The sequence below is a fragment of the Podarcis filfolensis genome (assembly GCF_964270895.1).
Source record: "Podarcis filfolensis genome assembly, chromosome: 1".
Lineage (NCBI taxonomy): Eukaryota > Metazoa > Chordata > Lepidosauria > Squamata > Lacertidae > Podarcis > Podarcis filfolensis.
In genome coordinates this window covers 119,956,484-119,970,471 of record NC_139604.1, presented here as the reverse complement: position 1 = coordinate 119,970,471, position 13,988 = coordinate 119,956,484, and positions in this window count along the sequence as shown.

Below are 13,988 nucleotides of genomic sequence, written 5' to 3'. Positions count from 1 at the left end.
AGTGAAGCTGTCTCCTGAGACAGACGGATGCCAACAGGATTGATGAAATATTCTTATTGTTAATGTGAGCTGTTGTTTCCTTTTCATTTCTGTTATTTTGCAATAATAAAATGAGCCAGATGTTCAAGATGTTGCCTAGTGTGGCTGGATTATGTCCCCACCCAACACTCTCTCTCTCTCTCTCTCTCTCTCTCTCTCTCTCTCTCTCTCTCTCTCTCTCTCTCTCATTTCATCCTGCCAAAGAGCTGATAGATTGTCAAAGGGAACATTAGTCAGAATGGTACTAATAGTATTGCTATTCTTCATCTCTCAGCAAGTATGCAGCCCCTGGCTGGCACTGTGCACACAGCAGGGGCTACTTGTAAGCTGAATCAACAACTATATGAAAATCTGCTATTATCTCAGAGGCCTTTCAGAACCAGACAAATCAAGGATAACATTTTTTAAAAAGAATATATATATATATATTTAGCTGCATAAATAGATGGTGTCAAACAAACAAGAAGAGTCATTCCGGTGTGATTTACAAGATTCTCATGCCTGTGAGCTGTGCTACTTTACTTTCTGCATATTTATCAGTTCCCCCTGTTAGTCCACTGGCAGTAAAGTGTGATACCTCGTATATGAAAAGACTGCTTTGGAAGAAGAGAATGGAATAAATTAGCCCCGTCAAGGAACCTGATGAGCAATTGCAGGCTTCTAATAAATAAGTTAGGACTTCGGGGCTGTTAATTTATTTCCGTGAACAAATCTCTTCTGCCTTGATGTCACATTAATTCTGTATCCATGCAGGTGAGAGCTGGGAAAGCTGAACAAAATGCATAAGCAGAAATGTCACACGTCTCAAAGAGCATCCCGATTGCAGATAAAATGCAAATGAGTGCAGGTTTATTTTCCTGGTGTGTCATTAGCTGCTTGCCTGGGGGCGGAGGAGAAACTACCCTATCCCCATTTCTCCAGCAATGTTTTGGCAATGGCATTATTAGTATCACATCAGCCAAAAACTCAGTGGGTGATGGGAAGGCACAACTACATAGGAACACAGGGAGAGCAGTGTTGTTGTTTAGTCATTTACTCGTGTCCGACTCTTTGTGACCCCATGGACCAGAGCACGCCAGGCACCCCTGTCCTCCACTGCCTCCCGCAGTTTGGTCAAACTCATGCTGGTAGCTACGAGAACACTGTCCAACCATCTCGTCCTTTGTCGTCCCCTTGTCCTTGTGCCCTCCATCTTTCCCAACATCAGGGTCTTTTCCAGGGAGTCTTCTCTTCTCATGATGTGGCCAAAGTATTGGAGCCTCAGCTTCAGGATCTGTCCTTCCAGTGAGCACTCAGGGCTGATTTCCTTAAGAATGGATAGGTTTGATCTTCTTGCAGACCATGGGACCCTCAAGAGTCTCCTCCAGCACCAGAATTCAAAAGCATCAGCCTTCTTTATGGTCCAGCTCTCACTTCCATACATCACTACTGGGAAAACCATAGCTTTAACTATACAGGGAGAGCAGTAGGCCAGCTCAATTTATTTGTACATTTCTAGCCCACCTTTCTTTTAAGGAGCTGAAAGTGGCACACGTGGTTCTTCCTGTCCACATGCTATCGTCACAACAACCCTGAGAGGTAGGTTAAGCTGAGGGCCATCCTGAGCTTTGTGGCTGAATAGGGATTTGAATCCTGGTTTCTTAGGTCCTAGCTCAAAACTCTAATCGTTGCAACACACTGTCTCTGTGTTCTGGCACAGAGTGAACTGTGTGGCTCAGAAAGACCTGTCTGCTCCCTGCCCCATGACATCTGCTGCCTGAGGCATCTGATTCACTCTGTCTAATGATAGGGCCAGCCCTGCCAAAGCATAACCCAAGTGTGGCTGTACTTTTTAAAAAGCCATTTGACTTGGTCTCCAATGACATCTTTCGGTCAGAGGAATTTGTTTCAACCTGACCTCGTTTGCAGTGTTGACGATGGGTTCGTGTGGCTACAGGGGAATTGGGAGCTTACAATTAATGGAAATCAATAAGGCCGAGAACCTTAATAACTAGATGCACTGTCTAAAGCTCCCTGGTTGGGTGCTCAATTCATCCTTGTACCCCACTGTTGGAGTTTCTAATATAAAAATTATTGTTCACTGTTGTTGTAGAGTATTCATTATTTTCAAATTATATATCTCCAGTTGTTTCTATGGAAACACTTGTCTCCTTGTGCCTGGGAAACTATAAAAATAAGAGAAGGGGGGGTTGTGTGTGTATGTGTGCAATCTTGTTTATTCTAAGTAAAGTGCTTAGCTGCGCCTCAAAAGGGCACGATTATTTAGCTTAACAGCAATACTGGACAAAATTCAAATACTATGATTGGGTATGAGCGAAGGCATAACTGTATTTATCCAATTGACTCAAGAATAGCCATAAGATTGTGATAATTGGATTCAGACAGCATGAGAATATATCATGGCTGTTTATGTGAACATTACTTCAGAGTTGGCTCAATCAAAGGCCGGACAGCAGGACAGGTTTCCCACCCCCCCAGATAAAGTTTAGGAACCATGTCACTGTTCCATTGGATCAGAGATGGGGGCTCTTTGACTCTCCAGATGTTGCAGGACTACAACTCCCATTATCCCTGATCAGTGGCCATGATGAATGGGGCTGATGGGACTTGGAGTCCAACAACATATGGAGTGCCACAGGTTTCCTACCCCTGGATTAGACCTCTCTTTCATCCGCGTCCCTGAGAACCTGAATTCCATTTTAAAAAACGGGATTTTGGCAGCATGTGGGTCATGTTGAACTTGAGTGTTAAAAATTCAATTCAGTTTAAAAGTGACCTTATCTAACTTGCACCTTCAAAACTAAAATGCAAATTGAAAGACAGCTATCCTTCAAAATTTGTACTTCTTCGAATTCTGCGATGCAATTTTCCAGCCAAGAAATTTGTACAAGGAGTGTGCAATAGGGGAAAGTGTGCATAAACATTTGTGCAAACATGTAAATTACAAAGAAGAGAGAGGTTGCTTTGCAAAACTGTGTGTACTAGGCAAACCCAAACAAAATCACAAATGAATGTGGCAATGTTAAGAACTAAACATCCCTAGTCACCATAAGCCAAATTTGGGAATGTGTTGTATTCTGGCATGGGGCATTTGCTCCACATTATCTCCTTAGAAACAATCCTCTCTTCCCTTTGATCAAGAGGAAGCCAAGTGAGTTGTACAGTGGTACCTCAGGTTAAGTACTTACTGTAATTCGTTCCGGAGGTCCGTTCTTAACCTGAAACTGTTCTTAACCTGAAGCACCACTTTAGCTAATAGGGCCTCCTGCTGCCGCCACGCCGCTGGAGCACCATTTCTGTTCTCATCCTGAAGCAAAGTTCTTAACCTGAAGTACTATTTCTGGGTTAGCGGAATCTGTAACCTGAAGTGTATGTAACCTGAAGCGTATGTAACCTGAGGTACCACTGTATAGGACCCTGTTACCATGTTATAGTACTATTGCGGCTTTGGAGTTGGAATTAGCAAACAAGGTTCAGCAGATAACATATAAGGAAATGAAAAAGGCATTGTGGGGATGGGGCTGAAATGCCCCAGCTGATTTCCCTTCCCTATTTGCAAGCAATGAAATTGGGGGTTGGAGGGATAAGGTGCAAAGGGACCTTTAAAGTGTGCTTAATGTAAAGTGTTACTTGGCCCTCAGTCACAACTAACTTCAAGACCTATTGATTTCAATGGTCTTCCTTGTGGTCAAGTGACATTTTGCACAAAAGCATCTTTGAGCTTATTTGCCCTTTTTATAATTCAGGAGAGAGTGGAAACAAACAGCAACAAAGAGAGGTCAACTTGGCCTTCCTGCCATTCTAAATCACGGTTTACTCTGTTGCATCATGCCTACCCTTACATTAAGTGCAATTATTTAGTTCTGGAATAGGTGACTGTTGCATCACTTTTCTAGAAAGCCGCAGGACTGTGCGGAAGTTATCAGTTTCCCATCAAGGAAGGAAAGGGAAGCGTGGCTTTAAACCGTGGCTTCTGCAAATCTAAACACTGCGATATTCCTCAAATATCATGTTCAAAAGGCAAACACTTAAGGAAAGCAAGCACAAAGAACCTCTTAATAGGAATAAAACTAATTTACTGTGAAATTAAAGTGGTTATTCAATGTTTCCTCTGGTGTTTCTACCATTTAACCAATTAGTCTCTCTTTCTTGTTCCTGTCAGCTACTAAGACATGCTTTGTTGCAGCTAGAGAAAATGAAGATGTCCAGCACAACTGGATGCCTTCATCTGCCCCAGCTGCAACAAAACATGTCTCTCCCATATTGGTCTCTACAATACAGCTGTAACTCTCCAGTGGTTTGACTTCACCCCCGAATGGCGCACTCCTCCATTGTCTCCGGAGACAGATGGATGCTAACAACTAAATGGAGGGTCCGCTCCAAGGAGAACTTTGGAACAAATGGATAGTTGGTCATGAGAACATAAGAACCTGTGAATAATGCTAACCATAACTGTTATGTACTGAAGTTCTCACCCTGGGCCAGCAGGAGGATACTGTAGATAGTTATGCAAATGAAGGATCGAAAGTGACGTTCAGTGATTGGATGGATACTGTAGATAGTTATGCAAATGAAGGATCGAAAGTGACGTTCAGTGATTGGATGGATACTGTAGATAGTTATGCAAATGAAGGATCGAAAGTGACGTTCAGTGATTGGATGGATACTGTAGATAGTTATGCAAATGAAGGATCGAAAGTGACGTTCAGTGATTGGATGGATACTGTAGATAGTTATGCAAATGAAGGATCGAAAGTGACGTTCAGTGATTGGATAGTTTTAGAAAGTTGTTACAGTAACGTGGTACTGGAGCTCTATATAAGCAGGCTGACTGAGCCCTTCAGTTCTGTACTGTCCTGGCCTGTGAATAAACAAGAGCTGTTTGAAGAATCGCTGTGTCATCTGATATGTTCACCCACAACTTAACAATAACAACAAAATGGATGACAAATTCATTCATGACAAGTCTGATAGGGTTGAGATCAAGTGATATGTCAAGTATTTGGAGGCTGTCATTTCAATAGCATTTCCAAAAATTAGTCAGAGAACAGTCACATCTTGAAGAACATGAGAAAAACCCTGATGGGTCAGGCCAAAACCCCATCTACTCCAGCATCATGTTCTCTGCCTCCATGCCGTTAGGGATATCAAAGAATTCCATCGAAAATGGGAGCAGAAGTTCCCACAATCCATGCTCATCAGAGGTCAGGAAATGCATTATTTTCTGCATTTCCCCCTGCCCGAAATATTTTTTATTAGTTTTCAATATACCAAAATACAAAGTCAACCAGCACTGAATAAGGGTAAAGAAGGGATGCATATTTTACAGTATCAGGTAATATAATACATGTAATTTCACATTTTTACTACTTTTCTTATAAATGTTTTTATTTTTCACTGTAGTTCTGCTGTGATATTAATAAACTGGTATTATGCCGTGTTCATCAGGAGTACAAATGCTATAAACAAGGTTAAAGTAAAAAGACAGTGCAATAAGGTAGTATATTTAATTCACAAACAGGACAACGACACTTTATATTCTCACAACAGTGAAACATTCTTATTTGCTTCTGGAATCAAGTCACTTAAATTGCTATTATTAGCATATTGTATAAAATCTCCTGCATCTAATAAGCCTATGGGGTCTGTGTGTCATGTTGCTTCTGTGCTCTGGACAGCAGCTGGTGCTTGGATGCTTCACACCAAATAGAAAGGAAGGCAGAGAATGAAATAAAATTATGGAGTGAGGCTTCTCTTTTATAAGCACCTCTCCCATGAAGCCTTCGGCACTATCCCTTAATCCTCACCTTCAATGGTAATGGAGCAAGCCAACCACACTCCGCCCCTGAGATGGTGCATTCCTAAAAAACATTTTTTTTTATTAAAGTAATAATACAAATAAGAATGTGCACCGCACCTATTTACCATAATGACCGCTCCCCGCTTAAAACGGGGGGCGCCCTTTGCGTGGACGCGTGCAGCCCCTAGATCTGGAGCGGCTCCAACAGCATAGGCTTGGCTTTGCCTTCCCTCAGGTGGGATACCTGGAGGTCTCCGTCTACCTCAGTCAGTTGTCCAATCCCACCTGGGGGAAGCGTTGCCAAGGAGACCAGGCCAGGTAGGGGAGGGATTACCTGCCCACACAATAGAGGGAGGATCTTACCTGGGAATCCTCACTTGGCTCCAGAGCTTCTCCCACCCTACCCACCCTCAGTTAATGTCTTCTTTTGCAGGTTAACTATTCTTCATAGGTTTTGCAGGTTAACTTTTCTTCACAGGTATGCGGGCGCTGCTACGTTAAGGTCACTGTTAAAGGGCCGGAAAGGAATTTCCCTGCATTGGCAGGTTTCGCCTTTCCCGTAGCAAAACGTCACAACTTTGGTGGTATCGGGCCTTGGGCGGAATCCTTTAGTCCATCTTCCTCTTTGCGGCGGCGATACCAGGGTTCCCCGTTAAAGGGGTTTCTGAAGGGAGGCTTTGACCGTACGCCGAAAGGTCGTCATTGCTCTCCCCTGCGGCGGCGGCGTAACGGGGGCGGCTATCTCTGCTTGAACATATGTTCTCCAGAGCCGGCCCATCCCCCCCACACACACACTGGATAACCCTGATGCTCCCTAGGTCCCCGGCTGGGGACTGGGGAGGGAGAACGCCCAATGCCTGAGCCAAGGTCTACCCACATTTGAAATTTAATAAAGTTGTGGCCAATTTAATCCCATAGCATGTTGTCTTGAGTCGTTATTCCACATGACGGGGGGACCGCGCGGGATCTGGGGACTCTGCCTGTCCACGCAATTATTATCCAACTTTCCAAAAACGTAACATTTCTTAAGATGGTTTGACCCCTTTCTGTTTTAGCAATACGAATTCCACAAATATTATCCATATTTCCTCAAAATCATTTCTCTTCCATTTCCTCCTTCTTACTTTAATAGCACATGTTAATTTATCATTAATTGTTATATACCACACGTCTTTGTACCATTCTTCTATTTGGTATCCACCTTGCTTTTTCCCCTATTCCTGGCTATGATAATTCTTGCCGCTGTCAACAAATTTGTGAGTATATCCTTCACAGCTTGCGTAAATTTAACCTTAGCAGTGCTATTTCTGGACGTTCATTCTGCATTAACTCTGTTAATTCTCTTATCTCACTAAACACCCTTTGCTCATATTTGTACATGTAAATATGTGACGGTTTACTCTGAGGGTGAGGAGGAGACACAGGGCTGAAGTGCCTGGGATCCAATGTATCTCAAGCTGGTCTCACTACCATTGCACAACAACATGGAGTGCAATCCAGACCTAGTTGTTGTACTGGCCTGGAGATAAGAGAGGTACAGTGGCACCTTGGTTCTCAAACTTAATCCATTCTGGAAGTCTGTTCCAAAACCAAAGCATTCCAAAACCAAGGTGTGCTTTCCTATAGAAAGTAATGCAAAATGGATTAATCCGTTCCAGACTAAAAAAAAAAAACCCCACCTAAAACAGCAATTTAACATGAATTTTACTATCTAACGAGACCATTGATCCATAAAATGAAAGCACTAAACAATGTACTGCCGTCACACAACCAATCAATCAGTAGCTGAACTGGATTCCACATATTCACAAAAACAAAAAAGAGCCGCAAAAACAAAAACGCAAAATAAATAGCAAAAACAGACAGACCTCAGTGTAACAATCAAAACAGAAGTGTGGCACTCAGATCAGAAGCGTAACACTCAAAATGGAGCACATTCAGCTTCCCAAAACGGTTTGCAAACCGGAACACTTCCTTCCGGGTTTGCAGTGTTTGGGTTCCACGTTGTTTGAGGACCAAGGCGTTTGAGGACCGAGGTACCACTCTATTGGGCAAAATCATCCTCTCAACCCACACAGTGGAAGGAGGGAGGGGGGGTTAAAGCCAAGCAAGCACAGCCCAAAGTGAGGCCTAGCAGCACAGCAGAGGCTGTGCCACCTTCCTCCCTTGCCCAGCCGTTCTGAAGATCAGGCAGCCAGTCTCTGGGCACAGTAGGCAGAGCTGCCTGGGCTGGTGCCAGCACTTAGAGGAGCTCACCGGGAGATGATGGCAGGTCCAGCCCATGCGCTGCCCCCTTCTTTCCCTGCCCAGATGCCAGTAGGCAGTGACTAAGTCCCCTCTGAAGTGTAGGTGGGTTCAGGCATGACCCAAGACCGAAATTCAGCTCAAAAAAGGACTTATTGGCACATCAGGAACAAGAAGAATAAAAATGACAAACAGGAGCGCTTGGTCCAGTATATATACCTTAAGCTGGCCTGTGATAGGTCACCTTAAGGCTGCAATTAGCAAATCACAACACTGGCCCTATCTCATCAGGGATTGGCTGCCTACCAGCTACTAGCAATGTCATTGGAGGGTTTAAGAATCTTCTCTGTCTTTTGTGATGTAGATGAAGCTCCTGAACTCCAGGAGGCTTGAAGGCCTGGGACTGTATTGCATGCATGCAGCCTGGCTTCAGTCTACAATGCCTGCATACATAACACCCTCCATGGTCTGGGGACTCATGGGGCACTGGGTCCAGGCTGAGGCCACTGGAGGAGAGATGGGGAGGGAAGACGCCCTGGGAGAGAGGGAGGTGGGTGGGTGATGAGGTGTGTTAACTGTGCTCTCATGTGGCTACGGTGGAGAACTAGGCTGAGATACCTCCGTACGGTCAATTGAGGGCGCAGCACCCAAATATTTTGTGGGAGACCTGAAGGGGTCTGGGCCCCTTAGAGTTGGCGCTTATGCTCCCGCCTTCTGCTACGCCTCACACAGCTTGGGTGTGGATGTGCTGGTGGCTCTGTCATCTTGTGAGGCCTCCTGAATGGGGTGCTACCAGAGTGCACCTCAAAATAACCATGTACCCAGCAATGGGTCACATTCCCTTGCTATCCCCTCCCTTCTCCTAAGGAACATGGAAGCCCCCTGTCCCAGAGTCTGACCATTGGGCCATCTAGCTCAATAATGTCTACACTGACTGGCAGCTGCCCTCCAGGACCTTAGACAGGGATCCTTCCTCTCCCTCAATGCCAATTTATTCTCACATTTCTTATTTTTTTATTATAAATAGAGAATAGTGCGGCACATTAAACGATAGATAACATAGACACTAAGCACAACAGCAAATGCCTCTTCTTTCACCTTGCTTATGACAAGCCAGCTTATATAGACAATTCAGAAATGCAATAAACACAAAAAGATACATAATCTCTTGAAGTATTACATCGTCAGTGTGTTTTATAGCACATTCCCCCACAAACAGATTTGAGCTCAAATCGGTTTAAGGAGAAGAAGCACTCCAAGTAGAATAGTACAATAGCCATAAGAAGGTAATTAAAAAACCGATATCACTACAACACCAGGGACTGAGCAATCCAAACTCTTGATCTGTCAAGGTGGAGGTGGGGTCTACTCTGAGTAGGGCTAACGTTGGAATCAACCCTCTGTCACATGATCAAGTTATCTCATATCTCAAGTTATTGTAGCAGCACTGACAATTTACAAATCAATCTTCGTCACAATTAAATCTACTGCACAGGGTCTTCCCATCTTGAAAAAAATTCTATATGAAATTTTCTTTTACCTGTACTATAAAATGCTAAACTAAGGAAAACAAGCAAACCAAAAGATTTTGGGGTTGTTTCAGGGAATCTTTTGCCTATGAAATGGTGAAATACTAATAATATATTTTCTCTCAGTTTGCTTATGCCTGACAGTTTATACAGTGAATGTGTGGAAACTCAATAAACCACATCTCCACAAACATTCCAAAACATGAATTTATTTTGTATTACCTGGGATGGGTGGAATGTGCGTGTGAGAGAGACTGAAAAAGACCTATAGCACTTTAAAGTGCTCTGGGCTATGATTTGCAAGCTGTTTTATTACTTTGAATTTGCACCAGCAGAGGCCGCTACACACCTTATGAACCACGCATGAGAAAAGCAATGTAATTAATTATGAGTAATAAATTCATATCCTCCACCACCCTCGAGAAATTGGGTGTGATGCGTAAATTTGATACCCTGCCAGCTAACCTAATGGAGCAGCAACAGAAATTGCACAAAGATTTCCATGCAGATTATTCATGTTTACTGACGCAGGCTAAAGATAGCTAGGCTTCTCCCAAATAAAACACACAGCCTGGCACTCAGCAATAAAAACAGATAAGCTGGGTGCTCTAATGCAAAACACCACAGGAGTTATTGACATGGGCTGCTCTGTAAGACAACGTTCCCGATGCATGGTCTGTAGATGTTGTTGGGCTATGGCTTCCAACATTTCTGAACTTGTAGCCATCCTGACTGGAGATGATGTGAGTTGTAGTCACCCTGCTGAACCAGACAAGAGGCCTATTAGGGCTACCTTCACACCACACGTTTAAACAGCAATGGTTTTCCCCAAAGGATTCTGGGAGCTGGGGGGGCAGGGGTGCCGGCAAGGGAGGCAAGCCGGAGGCAAGTGAGAGAAGAGGCAGCATTGATGGTATCTAACACCGAAGTAAACTGGCAAAAATGTATAAATCTAAATCAAATAATGTAATAATTGGAAATGTAAAAAAGAAAGAAGGTTCTTTTTATCATATGTGGTGAATACAGCACAAGATATTATGGGCTGTCCCATGAATCTGCTGGATGAAATAGCAGAAGAACGTTGCCTCAGGAGAGTGAGGAAAATTCTCAGGGATGATTCACACCCTGGCCGGCACTTTCTTGATCTCCTGCCCTCGGGCAGAAGATATAGAAGCATGATTAATACAATAATAATAATAATAATAATAATAATAAAATAATAATAATAATAATAATAATAATAATAATAATAATAATAATAAAATATTTAAATCCTGCCCTCCCCAGCCGAAGCCGGGCTCAGGGCGGCTAACAACAATCAAATAATCCAACATTCTAAAAACATTTCATTATAAAAATTAATTAAAATCAAATTGATGGCAAATTAGTCGCACCAACAGGGTAAAGAACAGCTTCTATCCGTAGGCTGTTAGGTTGGTTTGGTGGGTGTGCGTCAGTAAAGGAGGGGAATTAATTTTGATTAAGAGAACTTGACTAACAGACCCTGATGTTGGGAAAGATTGAGGGCACAAGGAGAAGGGGACGACAGAGGACGGGGTGGTTGGACAGTGTTCTCGAACCTACCCGCATGAGTTTGACCAAACTGCGGGAGGCAGTGGATGACAGAAGTGCCTGGCATGCTCTGGTCCATGGGGTCACGAAGAGTCGGACACGACTAAACAACTAAACAACAACAACAACAAGGGAGCTGAGTGGGAGGTGCTCGTGTAATCTCACTGTATACAAGTTGTATAAGTGACAATGAAGTATTTCAATATGTGGTGGTCTTGTAAATAAAAAAATAAAACAATTGTCCAGTAGCACCTTAGAGACCAACTAAGTAAGACCAACTAGAGACCAACTAAGTTTGTTTGCACACGAAAGCTTATACCCAGAACAAATTTAGTTGGTCTCTAAGGTGTTACTGGACAATTTTTTTATTTTTAATTTATTTATTTCGGCTGTGTCAGACTAACACGGCTACTTACCTGAATCTAGAATCATGCAAGGCACCACATTGAGCTGCATGAAATGGAAGTCCATCAGCCTCACAAAGAAACTTGCACAGGTACAGACTGATATCTCCTTCCTGACTAACTGCAAGAACCTGGACATTATACCTAAGGGTCTTAGAATTAAGAACCCTCTACAATCCACCTATCCTACTGAATATCCAAAGAAACTATGCCACACTTTCTCCAAGAAGCTGCTCAAACATCTGATCAGCATTCTGTACTCTAAACAGAAGCAAATAAAGGAGGAACTCTCTGTACTGGACAACTCTACAAGGAATCACCTAGCTTGTCAAGAGTTCCACAAGGAAAGACAAACCATTTACCACTCTCAACTGGAGTTACTGAAAAAAACAAAAAACTCTCTAACCTTTCCAACCCACAGGCTACCAATCCAAACAACATGATCAACAATATTGTCAATCTCTCACAGCAAACACTCAGCCCAGCTGAGGAATCAGTCCTTTCATGTGGTCTTGTAGTAAGCTTAAGACTTACTGGGAAATGATATACAATGAAATGAAAAAGATGTTTTAAAATAACGTTTGTAAAAAAAAAAAAAACCACACACCAGAAGTCTTTCTCTTGGGAATTATAGGGACAGAGCTACCTAAACTGTATAGAAACCTATTCATGTATGCGGCTACAGTGGCAGGAATGTTACTTGCCCCAAAATGGAAAGAAGTCCCAGCAAAGGAAGAATGGATACAAAAACTTATGGAATATGCAGAAATGGCGAAACTTACCGGAACAATAAGAAATCAAGATAACAAACTTTTTTAAATAAAAGAATGGAAATGGTTTATTGAATATTTACAGATAAATTGTAAACTGATAAAAACACTGGCAGGATTATTGTAATAACCTGCAGTTACATAAGAGTATATATTTAAAGAAGATAAATAAATGAGTAAGTTAAGTTGGATATGCAGAAGACATTAAAAATAAATGTAAGGAACTGCAGAAAGAAGATGAAGGAAGCCAAGTTTTAAAATGTCAAAATGATTGTAAAAGCAGTGAAATGTATATATCTGAAATGTATAAATATTTTTTTTAAAAGAGAGAGAGAGAAGAGGCAGCGGCCCTTGCAGTGAGATAGCAGGGATGTCCGAAGAGTGCCGTCCCTTTTCTACTCGAGACACAGGTTTAGGAAAGCAAAGAGAATATGAAGGAGCATGGGCTGAGCCGATAGTTTCCCGGTGCCAGTTTTTTTGTTCTTTTCACCTCAGGTGACAGGCACCCTCCTTGCCACCTGTTTTTACTTTCGCCTGCATCAAAATTAAGGCACGCAATCTCAGTCAAAGTGGCATTTGCGGTGACGTGGGCAACCCATCAGACCGCTGCAGCTTGGTTGCTCCAGTGGCATCGACGTTTAGGGCTGGGCTGGTGCGACAGGCTCTGTTCACCACCTGTGCCCTGCCCCTGCCACGCCCCCACAGTGCCCTGGACCTCAGCAACCCATGCTATGCTGCTGGCTATAGAAGTGTGCTGAGGCATAGTTCAGAAGGCAGAAGCTGAGAAATACCGGATGGGGAACACCTAGGAGAAGAAACACTGGAAGAGAGAGGGTTAGCAGATTCACAGTTATTGGACAGCATCCCTCTGCTCTTCCCAAGGTCGAGAAGAGCTCAGAAAGTCTCAGAACAGAAAGCACAGAGGGTACAAGCTCAGATTACAAGACGTAGGAGTGACATAGATTAATAGGGATGGAGGGGGTGTAAGCCTTAATTGGGAGCACCGCCATTTCTGGGAGACAGGTTCTTTGTTCTCTCACTGTGATTATTAAAGATTCTAACTGGTAAGAAGATCCTTTCATTTGATCTTTGTTTTACTGCCACAGAGGAAGGAAGCTGATTCCTCAAAGCCTGACACCCTATGACAGACCGGACCAACTAATTCTACTTTTGTCCCCCATCCTCCTCCCTGCTGAGGCCAACTGAGACTGAGTCTACGGAGGAGGAAGGGGACAGCCAGTGCCACTTGGTGTACTGGAGGCAGGCAGATGGGAGCTGGCTGAGGGCAGACAGAACAAGTTGGATTGGTGGAACAGGATCCCATTCCCTCAAATGGATCAGCTTCCACTGAACTGTAGAGTGGTATTGATGAAGAGAAGCAAGCAGGCCACCTGCTTCCCCTTAGCAACACAGACTTCTACCCAGGCCAGAAATTCCCTTATGAATGCAGTAATACATGGAGGATGCCTGGAGATGCCATTAGACGGATTAGTTTTCTGTTACACAGGAACCCACAATCATTGCTGCATGATCTCAGGATCTGTACAGAGTCTCTGTCATTTGCGTCACATGACACCTTCCCTCTTAGCATGATGCGCAAAGTATTTCTAAGAGATATTGTTGCTGTGGA